Source organism: Clarias gariepinus, chromosome 2 (genome assembly GCF_024256425.1).
Source record: "Clarias gariepinus isolate MV-2021 ecotype Netherlands chromosome 2, CGAR_prim_01v2, whole genome shotgun sequence".
In the NCBI taxonomy this organism is placed as follows: Eukaryota; Metazoa; Chordata; class Actinopteri; order Siluriformes; family Clariidae; genus Clarias; species Clarias gariepinus.
The window spans coordinates 18113852-18126054 of NC_071101.1; positions in this window are offsets into that span (position 1 = coordinate 18113852).

Genomic DNA, 12203 nt, shown 5'->3' on the forward strand with positions numbered 1-12203 from the left:
TTGTAGAATCTGTACCTCGATCAAGCTAATAACACAAACCAGTAACTTGAAATTAACGTCACATAATGTCAGTTAGTAATTAAAGACATTTGTATGATGCTTGGGGAAAAATAATTAAAATGCAGATGGAATTTCAAAATATTAGATTTTTAGAACCTATAGTATTGACACACCTCTCTAGGTCAATTTTCAAAAAAAGTACCAATTTTGTTCCAATGGGAAATATCTTGTCGCCCTTATTGCGCAATATCTGCTGTATACAATATACACTCAGTAACCTTTCATAGTTACTTTGCATGCTTTAATTTGCAAATGATTGCAAGATTTAACGACCCACTGTGTCCCATCTATAAACCTGTTTAATAGTCAAACATTACTGTTCCCCTTTTTTTTTTACAGCTAACAACAGTTTGTCACAGAACTATGATAAGATATGCAAACTAAGCTTATTACATTCAGTCAAGAAAACTATTTGTCTTTCAGTCATGCCTAGATTATGTATTCTGTCATCTAGATATGGTGCCTTATTTACTGCTGCAGCTTGCGAGTCTGAGAGTAGATAAAGACCTAATCCTATAGAGCGCATTTTTTGTTTCTAGTAAATATATAATATTTCCAGTTATAATACTTGTGTTTAATAAATAGTGAGAGGGAGTAAATGAGAGGGGAAAATAAAGGTCATCTTTAGTTGTACCTGTGCAGTGAGTGCAGTGTGTTCAGTGTGGATGCCGCCACAGTGTCCCAGAGTGAAAATATCCCAAACAGGGCAGGAGAAATATGCTAGAGCCACCCACTGCTGCACTCAATGAGACTGGGCTTTTGTCCCACAATTCCCCTCACTTCATTACTGTCACACCGAGCAGATGGTGCCTTTCACAGATGCACACTCGTACACACACACACACACACACACACACACACACACATACAAGAAAAGCTCACAGTCACTTAGACATGCTCTCTGCTTAACTCCTCTCTGCCACACACATACACACACACACACACACACACACACACACACTCAAACACTTTCTCCAAGCAAGGCTCACAGTCACTTAGACATGCTCTCTGCTAAATTTCTCTCATACACACACACACAAACACACACACGCATGCATGCACATTTCTTTTTACATGGGTTTTTCCAATAAATTGTATTTTACATATCTTTGCATATCGTTCATATCAGTATGTGTCTTACAAAGATAGAAAAACATGACCATTTTAATATAAAAAAACTTCACAATGTCAAAAGTCATGAGTATAAAACACCTTTCATGCCTACATTTGGTCTGAACCAAGATTTTCAGACACAGTTTGTCAAAGGCAAGCTCACAATCACTTACAGGTTCTCTGCTTAACTCCTCTCTGCCACTCACACACACGTACGCGTGCGTTTGTGTGTGTGTGTTTCTTTTAAGGGGTTTTCCAGTAAATTATGTCTTAAGTAGCTTCGCCCACACAGTCTAAGAAAGTAATTTTTTTTCTCAACCATGTCCACACACACACACACACACACACACACACACACACACACACACACATTAATCTTAGTATTATTGTGAGGGCCTCCCACTGATAAAAATACTAATGCATCATATTAACACTGTGGTACCTCCACCTAGATGTGACCCTAACCATAACCTCAGGAAACAATGTGGTGGCCCGCTAAATGTTCCCACATATTCAAAACTTCAAACTGAGAGAGAGAAAGTCATTACTGAATTCTGGACCACAATGCAGTGATTTCAGTGATCTGAAAGCAATGAAAAAATCAAATGAAAATGATAAAAGTTCAAACAAACCAAACTCTGGGTAATTGAATCACTGATGGAATAAACACAAAGTTGTGTTTTTTCTCCTGGCTTCAAATTTACTTTGCCATTTTGTGCATGTCTCTGTAGACAAACATGCATCTCCATGCACATTTGAATTCATGGTGACTACAGAATAGATAGAAGGTCAATGATGAATAAAGACTAAGTCAATATTGGCGCACACACACAGATAATAGAACTGACTAGTTCTCCCAAATTAATCTGCAGTAAACAAATAGATAACCTATATTTGCTGAATCGTTTAATTTCTTTCTAAATGAATAGCTGTAATCCAATCCAATTTGTCACACATTAAACATATTTGCACAATTTTTTTTTAATCCAGATCTTTTCCTTACCATCTGAGTTCTTTGGCCATTGTCCAGCCTACACTTCATAGAGGCACTATAGCCCAGATTACATACTGCCTTACTAAATTGTATGTTAGAACTGTACATCACACAGTGCTATATCTGAACATAAACATGATTCTCTATATAGGGAATTTTCCGAAAAGTATGTGGTCATGTCTAAAAATCAAAAAATGTACTCCAGTGACCCATCAATACCCATGATATGCTGTGTGGTTTAAAGACTGCATGTCCTATAGTATAATACGCTCTGTCCGGATCATTTCTAGTGTATACTGATGGGAAGATGATTATTTGCCTGATGATAATTCTTTGAAAGAAAGTGTATTTAAAATCACAAAATGTGTTTTATGTGAAGGTTTATTATAAACTTTGCTTGCTAGACAAGTCCAGGTGAAATATGATTTAAACTCTGATGATGAGTTAAACTCTATAAGGTTTGGTAATGACAAGGGAAAAAGTACATTTTAGGCTAAATGTTTTTCATTTAACTAACATTTTATCCCATGCACCTGGATTCTAGGTCAGTTTCTGGTCCATGTTTTACCCGCAACATGGTTTCAGTATTATTAACTTGTGACTGTTTTTTGGTCATTACATTTAAATGAGCTCACCATCATCATACAATTTCACTATGTGGGCCAGATGTGTGCTGGCACAGGGCCATCACTAATTTGCTATATGGTTATATTTGCGCGCTACATACTGTACTGCTTGTGATGTTCCAATCATGGCAATAGAGAGAAGACTTCACGCATGATTTGTAAAATATTGACGTTTATGTAAAATACCCTGCTCACATTATGATGTGGTATAGCACATCTGTGCTTTTTGTATTTACACACTGCTGAGTTGTTTTGATTGATTTTCTAGTTGACTCTAAGCTTTTAAATTTTATATAAATAAAATTCATTATAAACCTTATTAATAGTAGTAGTAGAAGTAGTTTTCTACTCATGAAATAGCCAACGTTCACTGCAAATAGTTTGGTAAAAACACTTTACTTATGTTTAAAAACTCTTGGCTTTATTTTACATGTATACTAATAAATGCAAAATTTGTGAGACTCAAATGACACTCTGAGTACCTAGTATACTTTGCATAGTCAGGTTACACTATCACTATTTCATTTGCTAGATAAAATCAACCATGTTTTCAAACAGAAAGCCAATTTCTAGTAAATATATTTTCATCACATTTGATAGGCAAATGATTCAAGTTGCAGTTAGTTAAACCTAGACAGAGATACTTATCACAAATATGTTGGATCATATTTTCATTGTGTCAGTGTTAATAACATCATTTAGACTGAACATCCTGTTTCCTTGTTCTCACATTGTTGAAATCCATGAAATAATTTGGGATTTATCTCCTACTCAAGTGAATCAGGTAGCATTGCTTCCACAGTTCCAGAGTTTTGTGTAGAATTTTAGTACATGTCCTTTGTGTGCTTTTGTCTAAATAGGTTTCCTCCAGGTTCTCTGGCTTCCTAAGCTGGTGACCTGAGCTTCCTGGTATAGGCCCCTGCAGCCCTTTATAGGCCCCTACATAGGATAAGCTCACTCACTTCAAGATTCAAGATTTACTCTCACTCAATCACTCTCACTAATCTTCTATACCACTTTATACTGTATTCAGGGTCGCGGGGACCTGGAGCCTATCCCAGGAGGCTTAGGGCACGAGGCAGGGTACACCCTGGACAGGGTGCCAATCCATCGCAGGGCACACACATGAACTACATACACACACTCACATGCTCATTCACACACTACGGACAATTTGGGAACACCAATCAGCCTAACCTACATGTCTTTGTACTGTCAAAGGAAACCGGAGTACCTGGAGGAAATCCACCAAGCACGGAGGATCATGCAAACTCCATGCACACGGAGACGGGAATAATAATAAGAAGAATAAAACAACTTACTCACTCACTCTCTATACAGCTAACTTATCATTTACAAGGTCACAGGGGGGCAGCAGGATACACCCTGGATGGGATGAAAGTCCATCACAGGACACACAAGCACACAGTCTCTCATTCTCAAGTGTTCTCAGACACTTGGAAACACCAATTAGACTAAGCTGCATTTTTTTGGACTGTGGGAGGAAGCTGAAGTATCCAGAGGAAACCCACCAAGCATGACACCCAGGTTAGAAATCGAACCCTTGACCCTGGAGGTGCGAGGCCACAGTGCTGACCACTACGCCACACGTAGTGCTCCTTACAATCTTTTTTTTTTTTTTTTTACATGATTCTTTCCATGATTTATTTTATGGGAAATTTGGCCACGTGATGCATGATTATATTTTTAAATCCTTTTTTTCACCATTCCTTTATTTTTATGTTTTTCACCTAAAGGGCAAGTGGGTTCATTTTCTTTAAAATTTTCTTGTATTTTCTCATATGAATTATTTATTGTTTAACGTGTCAGGACATATCAGTTGAACTTACATGTCTAACTTCAGGGCACAAAATAGTCAAATGTGACTGGGTTTCTTTTTACATCTAAACTCAGATCATTCACATAATCACATATTGATGCACGTGAAGTTTTTTTTTTTTTTAATGATTTTCAGTCAGGTTATGCCTATTTGTTCTTTGTGGCATTTTTTTTTTTTGTTGTTGCCACGGAGTTCACCTGCAGGCCGGACTGATAAAGGAGGCAGAAATCCCCGAACAGCAATAAACAAATAGTCCAGACTTGAAAAGGTTCAGACTGTCTTAAGAGGAGAAAGCCCCTGCTATTGGTCACAGATAGGCGGAAAACAAAATCAGCAAACATCTCCAGGGCCACACGCCGCGCTATCTAACCGAAAATCAGCGCGCGAGATAAGACAGAGCTCGCGACACGAAAGAGAGAGGGAAACGAGCAGCACTCGTCCAGCACGCGCCGCAATCCTATTGGATACTGGGGGTTGGGTTGAGCTCGCGCATACGGGCGTCTTAGCTCGCGAGCTGTTCCGCTTTATCTTCATCACCCGTTTCGCCTTATCGGCTAAATTAAGTGTATCCCATTTACACCTAGGATCGTGGGTGGGATTTCAGAAAGAGGGATGGAAGAGGAAGGGAACTGTTAAGTTAGTAATAAGTTAATAAGATTTTCAATCAAAGTGTACATTTCTCCCTTTCAAAATACTGTACATTTTAAATGGTACTGGCAACCCGTGTTGCCAAAAAGTACTGTAAAAGGATCAGTTAACAACTCATCTGTCCCACAGACTAAAGGTTCGGGATAGCTCAGTGGCTAAGGCATTGGCCTACTGCTTGGAAGGGCGCAGATTGAAACCCCAGCCGCACCAAGTTGCCACTGTTGGGCCTTTGAGCAAACCCCCCCATCAACTGCTCAGATGTGTAATGAGTTATAAAAACTGATGTAAGTCACTCTGGAAAAGTCTGTCTGCCAAATGCCATAAATAGGTACATAACCCTTTATATATTTGCTTGGGACAGAGTACAAGTGAGCTGAAGTGTCTGGTTCAAGCACCCAATCAAGACAGTTTGGTTGTGCTGGGAATTGAACACCAACATCTGTGATGTGAAAAAAAAAAACAAGCTTAGCTAGCTTGCATTAATTTTATTTAGTCTTTTAGTAAAAGTAATTCAATAGTTGAATCAGTGCAAGTTAGCACTAGTAGTCATGGCTCTCTGGTGAAAGCTTTGATTACGTGTGTGTGTGTTTTCAAATCCCAGCACTGTTATGGTTAGCCAAGACCTGTAACCTTGAGCTCAGCTGTGTTCAGTATCAGCCAAAAGCACAAGTGTATGCAAAGAATTACAGTACTTTAATGGCAACACAGGTTGTTGTTACAATATATTACAGTGAGCCTTTTGAGCCATTAATGTGTATCTAGATGTGGATACTGTGTACCTGAAAGAAGGGCAAATGGACAATAATATTTTTGCAAAAAAAATTTACAGCTCTAATCCCTCATCCCTAAAGAGTGATGATGTACGTGTTCAGAAATAAAGGTACAAAATTGTACTATTCCCCAGTGCTGGGATGACACCATCAGGGTACCTTTACCCTTCTATACATATTTAAAAAACAATTTAGGGCACATATTTGGACTTTAGGGACCACTGATTTACCTTTAATGCAACTTCAAAAGCTAAACAATAACCAGGATATTAAACATTCATAAAAATGTACCTTGATAGTACCACTCAACAACAGGAAAAAGTTCAGAGATGTACCTTAATGTCAGAAGATGTATTACAACAAGTAGTATGTGTAGACTACAAATAGGGAAAAAAATGGATCTAGAGTTTCCATTTACAATTTTCTTTACCACCATGTAATGAAATTAACTTCTGACCTATACAACAGTTCTGTGAATTGCAAACAGGGCAGCTAGGAAATACAGACTGATCAGCTACATCTAACCAAATTGACAGTTATTACTAAGGCAAATAATCTTTTGCAGAAGCAACAAGTTTTCTTTTTTTACTTTAATAGGCTTACTGTCAGGTTTGAGACAAAGGGGGTTACAATTACACAGACATGCTACCTGTTTCAGTTCTCACACTTCCCTCTGATTTTAACCCCATCTGTGAAACGCCACTGTGGCATCTGCTCGAGAACCTCCTAGAAGAAAAGAGGACAGATCTGACATTCTTGTAGTGGCAATGAGATTACTTATCTCCATTGTGTTGTGCGACACAGGCTTGGACCACCACAGCCTGACAAACACATGCGCACGCACACACTGACTGAACACACACTTCGACTTAAGAGATACAGAGAGTCAGATGAAGGAGAACAGATGGAGAAGAACATGGGAACATGTATTTCTAGCCTTCTCACTCATCCTCACCTAAGGACCACCTAATTGTTAAAACTTAGTTATTTATAGCGGTTTAATGATTTGTTAAAATAGAAGAGTGTAGCCCTAAAAACCGGTGTACTAAAATAATGAGAATGTAGTGCTGTATTACTGTAAACACACCAAGACATCAACGAGCTTTTTATTTAAAATATTTATTAGTAAATTGTATAGAGAAATAAAAGATAGAATAATTTAAAAGTTTACTGGATATAGGGTGCAGTATATCAATCAGGTTGTGAAGTACAAGATTTTAGGCAATGCTACAAAACAAGCAAGACTAGACAAGCCCACTTTTGCCAGACTGTCATCAATTGTACAGCATTTATCATGCAAATATCAACGGTGCAGAAACTTTGGTTGGATGTTAAAATTGGAGTGGTCTTCATCTTTACTGCTTAGACAAATACCTTGATAGCATGAGACCTGGTAGCTTGCATGGTTTTGTGCTAAAGTATGAGTCACACCTTGTGCTTTGCAAAGTTCCTTGTATATGCAAAGTTTAGCAATGTTGAGGCACACAGTCATGTACATTCCAGCAGACACACCCTTCTTATTTAAAATCTCAGGGCTTGGTATTGTAGCATAAAATGTGGTATCCACTGTATTTTTTACACAAAAGTTTACTATTTTTATGACACAAAGCATTACATCTTATTTGGCAATGCATTTCAATATTTTCACTTTCTATTAACAATATATCATGTTTATGATATTACATTTAATTATTTCATTTATTATATTTAAAAGTACATATTATTCTATTATTCTATTTTAAATATATATATCTATCTATATATTTAACACCAAGACTTTATTGCTGAGTCTGGTTTATAGACACATATATGATGTCATAATTAATAGTACAAGACCAGGATGCAAGTAGTTAAAACAAGCACTGCGGTCATGTTAGGCATGTAGCTGATTGGTTGGTAATCTTTTTCTAGGTATTTGTTTTTACATCCATGCATATCTCCAGACTCAACCCCACTGGAGGCCTCGTAGTCACCCACTATCTCTTCTGACTAACCCAGGCTATTCACCAGATCCTTGTTAATAACAGTCTGTCTGTCTGCTTAAAGTGAGTAAAAATTCCACTGTGATACAAGAAAAGACGAGCCATTTGTTGGTGGTGTGATTAGATATTGGGGAAGGGGATTTTGAGTCAATACTGAAGCAGGTGCCATGCACATTTACAGCAGAGCTTATGTCTTCACATCTTCACTGCTCAGTGTTTATGGGTAATAAAATCTTAACCCTCCAAATCCCCCTTGATTTTTATCCTGTCATTACGCCATCACTGCTGGGCAGAGTTCAGGTCTATAAAGTGTGTGTGTATATGTGTGCGTGTGCGTGTGTGTGTGTGTGTGGGTGTGTGTGTGTGTATATGCGTGATGGACAAATGAGATCCTTTAACCAAAAAATGCCAATTAGACTTTATTTTGTTTTTAGACTTTAGATATTAGTGTAAATGTTGCAGTGAGAATATTAGCAAAGGTAAAGCAGTTATATTTGTGTATTTATGTATTTACATTAGACTACATCAGACTGAGATGAACAAACTGTAAAAAAAAAAGATGTAGCTTTAGTTGTGTAAAATTGTCATTTGTTATATTAGTTCCAATGTTTTTTATGAATTCATATGTTTTATTAATTAGAATAAGAATATTTAGTTTAATGATGTGCTTTGTTGTAGTTTTGACCTTGAAATTGTTCTAAATTAAAGCAGGTTGAAATTATGGTTTCCTAGTGGAGTAGTAGCTAGAATTCTGTGTTTTCACTGCTGTGGACTGGTCATTTCCTGGCCAGGGAACCAACTCCAGCCACTTGGGGTTGCACAAACCTTTGCACTCTTACTCTGTTAGCACTCTCAAGCCTGAGTAAATGGGGCGGGTTGTGTCAGGGAGGGCATCCAGCATTTAAAAAAACCTGTGCCAAATCAAGCATGTGGACACAGAGATCCAAGGTGGCATCTTCTAAAAAAGAAAGCACTTTGAAAGTGAATTAACTTAAATAAATGCAATATTAGTACTGGAAGCAATAGATGACATGCTTCACCCAGAGATTATTGAGCAAATTATTTTCATTTTGAACAGATATATTACACTATACCTAATAAACTGAATTAGATGATGCACAATGTATATCTAAAATTTATATTTAACCATAACATTTCTTAAGGTTTAAACATTTAACACAAAAGACAGTATTAAAAAACCTCCCTATGAGTAGAATAGTATCTGTTGATTTCTCAAACATTTGGGAAGAACTAGAATTATTTAATAAATTAGCATTTTCTTTGGCAATTTGCATTAGTTTTACATAACAAGTAATGAGTTGATTTTGATTGGAACCATGACATGTAAACCTTTTTGACAACCATTTGAAAACTATTAGATTCTTCCATATATTCTTCTATAAACTTTGTTTGGGCATCCTTATATGCTGCACACATTATCTTCATATGAAGAGTCTGTTTTTCCAGGGGCTCACGAGAAGCTGCAGGTTTTGTAGAGCTGGTTAGACAACCTTTTGCCCTGACTCCTCCCAGAGCAGTCCAAACAGGTTATAGATGGGTGACTGGGCAGGCATTTGCCTTACAAACAGCATTAGGTCCTTCCTCTCTCACAGCATTAATGTGTGTTTAAAGTTTCAAAAATATTTGTGTAGCCAAAAAAATAGGACACTTTATTTTCTTTCAAAATAAAGTGTCTAATTATTTCAATAATACATTTATTATAAAATGTACTTATAAATGTATAGTTATGCAAAACAGTATTTTAAATCATGCAGGGAAAATCACAAGTCCTTTCTTATGCATAAAGCACTAATGTTTTAGGGCTACTTTCCAGGTTTTTGAAAAGCCATGCTAATTTAAGTAGCTGTAATGACCATAATGCAGCCTATTGATAAAACAGCAGTAAAGAACTCTCACTGTCAGATTTAATGAACACTGCACGCACAGCAATAATTACATGACCTGACCTTTGCACTTCAGCCTGTAAGAAAGTTTCCCCAACCAGCACCTTTGAATAAGGTACCAATCAGCGGTTCCCTGGTTGGCTTCATCCTCCTGTCCCTCTCAGAGATGGAGTGCCAGCTCTCAGCCCTGTGCTTTTGTCAAATAAGTCTGATTAGCCCTCCTGGCCAGCTACATTTAGCACCAGCTTCATAAAGCAGGCCAGTTAAAGGTTCTCATTTCGAAATTGACGTGCTCGAAAAACTTTTTTTAAATGACGCTTGTCTCCAGGTCTGAAGCACTTTATTGGGTGGTGTTTGGAGCTGGGGTTCAGTCAGGGTGCTGGGGAGCATTTTCAGAAGGAGGGGCAGAGTAGGGAAGTTTGAAGAGGACGCTTTGGCTCTCAGCCATTGTTGGAACAAAAAGGCGACTCTCTTTACATGCATAGCCAGACAGAGAGGACTGTTCTGGCTTCCAGTAAATCCAAACAGGAAAAAACACACATACACACTCACACGTATTGATAAGGAATAGGCTGGAGAAAAAACAAACCATCTTTAAATCTCCCCAATCTTCTGACTGCAACATCTAAAGGTTTTGCTCTGCTTTTGTTAGTAAGCAATATTTATCTAAAGGCCTGAAATCAAAGAGTCACCAAATGCTTGGCTTTGATGGTGTTTGCATTCAATATTGTACGTGAGTTGGTGGGTAAAGGGATGCCACCCCTCAGCAAACATTAGAGTGAATAAATAAGAGTTTGTCCACAGGTGCAGAGACAGACAAGGGTGAGAGAGAAGGAGAGAGAGACAGAGAGCAAGAAAGAGAGAGAGAGATAAAGAGTTCAGTTAACAGGAGTTTAGCAGGCCCCCAGGTGAAGTGGCTTTATTCCAAATAGGGCTGGGCTGCTCTCTGATGAATGACAACACCTTTAGTTAAAGAAAATTATAAAGTCTCTATATATTTTTTATTATTATTATCCAACCTAATTCTTTATATGGGAAAAGCAGCACTAAAAACACCAAACAATAATCATTTATTAAATCTGACTTTTAACTTGAAAAAAAAAAGGTCTTATCATTCCATTCACTCCCCCTTTCCTTGTGTTAAGTATTGTGTGCTTCTCTGGGCAGTTTCTCCCTCAGCATCATTAAAAGCAAGCCTCAGCCCAGATCGGGATAATTAACTGGAGAGGTCACAAGCTAACGAAATCAAAAGATCCTCGAAATGGTGCTCACTAATCCTTCCTATAACAGGGCTTTATTAAAATGGGCAGTGATGATGGGGTGCAGGCCTAAAAAAGTAGCAGTGGGTGAATAATCACTAGCTAAGAATGATGGTAATAAAAAGCAACAAACATGTTTCTTTGCTGTTTTGGCCTTAAATGGATTTGGGTGCATACATCTTGTCTCATCTACTCTGTTTAACTTTTTTTTTTAAAGGTTTATAATGACTAAAGGGGATCTATTGATATGAAATTATGAGATGACTGTCATAGGGATGTAAAACTGAGGTGTAAAAGGGAAATCATTCTGTAAAGCTGCTTTGTCACAATGACCATTGAAATAAGTGCTATATAAATCAAATTGAATGAAATTCAATATTAAATTAGCCATTGAATTTAGTAATGCATACACATTCACCATAATTATACTAAAGATCTATTTAATAGACATTTCATTTAATGTATATATTTATAATCTCACTACATTTCTATCACAAAATGATGGGTTCTTTTTGTCATTGTAGTTGCCACTATAGCCTCTAGCTTATTCTTTAGAAATTTAAATCTCCATCTAGATTTCTGTACTGCTTCTTCATAACTATTTGACTATTAAGAAATAAAGTAAAACAAAATCCACAATGTTTTACATGAATGTGAAATAAATTTAGTTGGTAAAGTGGTCCGAAATGTTCCCAAAACCACACATATTACTAAATATTATCCATACAAAAACTTTATCTCGGTCAGGGTCCTGTTCCATCCACAGTGCTGCCATTTTTAGCATAAAACTGGCAGATCAGTAAGTAGGGAAATGGGATTACACAGACAAGGTTTTTAAATGTAGCTATAGGTGTCAGTACGCACTAACACAGTGTTGATTTTCAAGATATCATTACAAAATATGGAAAGTATTGTATTTTTTTATATGTTACAAGTAACATCAGCATTTACTATTGGTTGATATGTTATTAATCATGTTATAGTGTACATATACTGTAAATCTACAG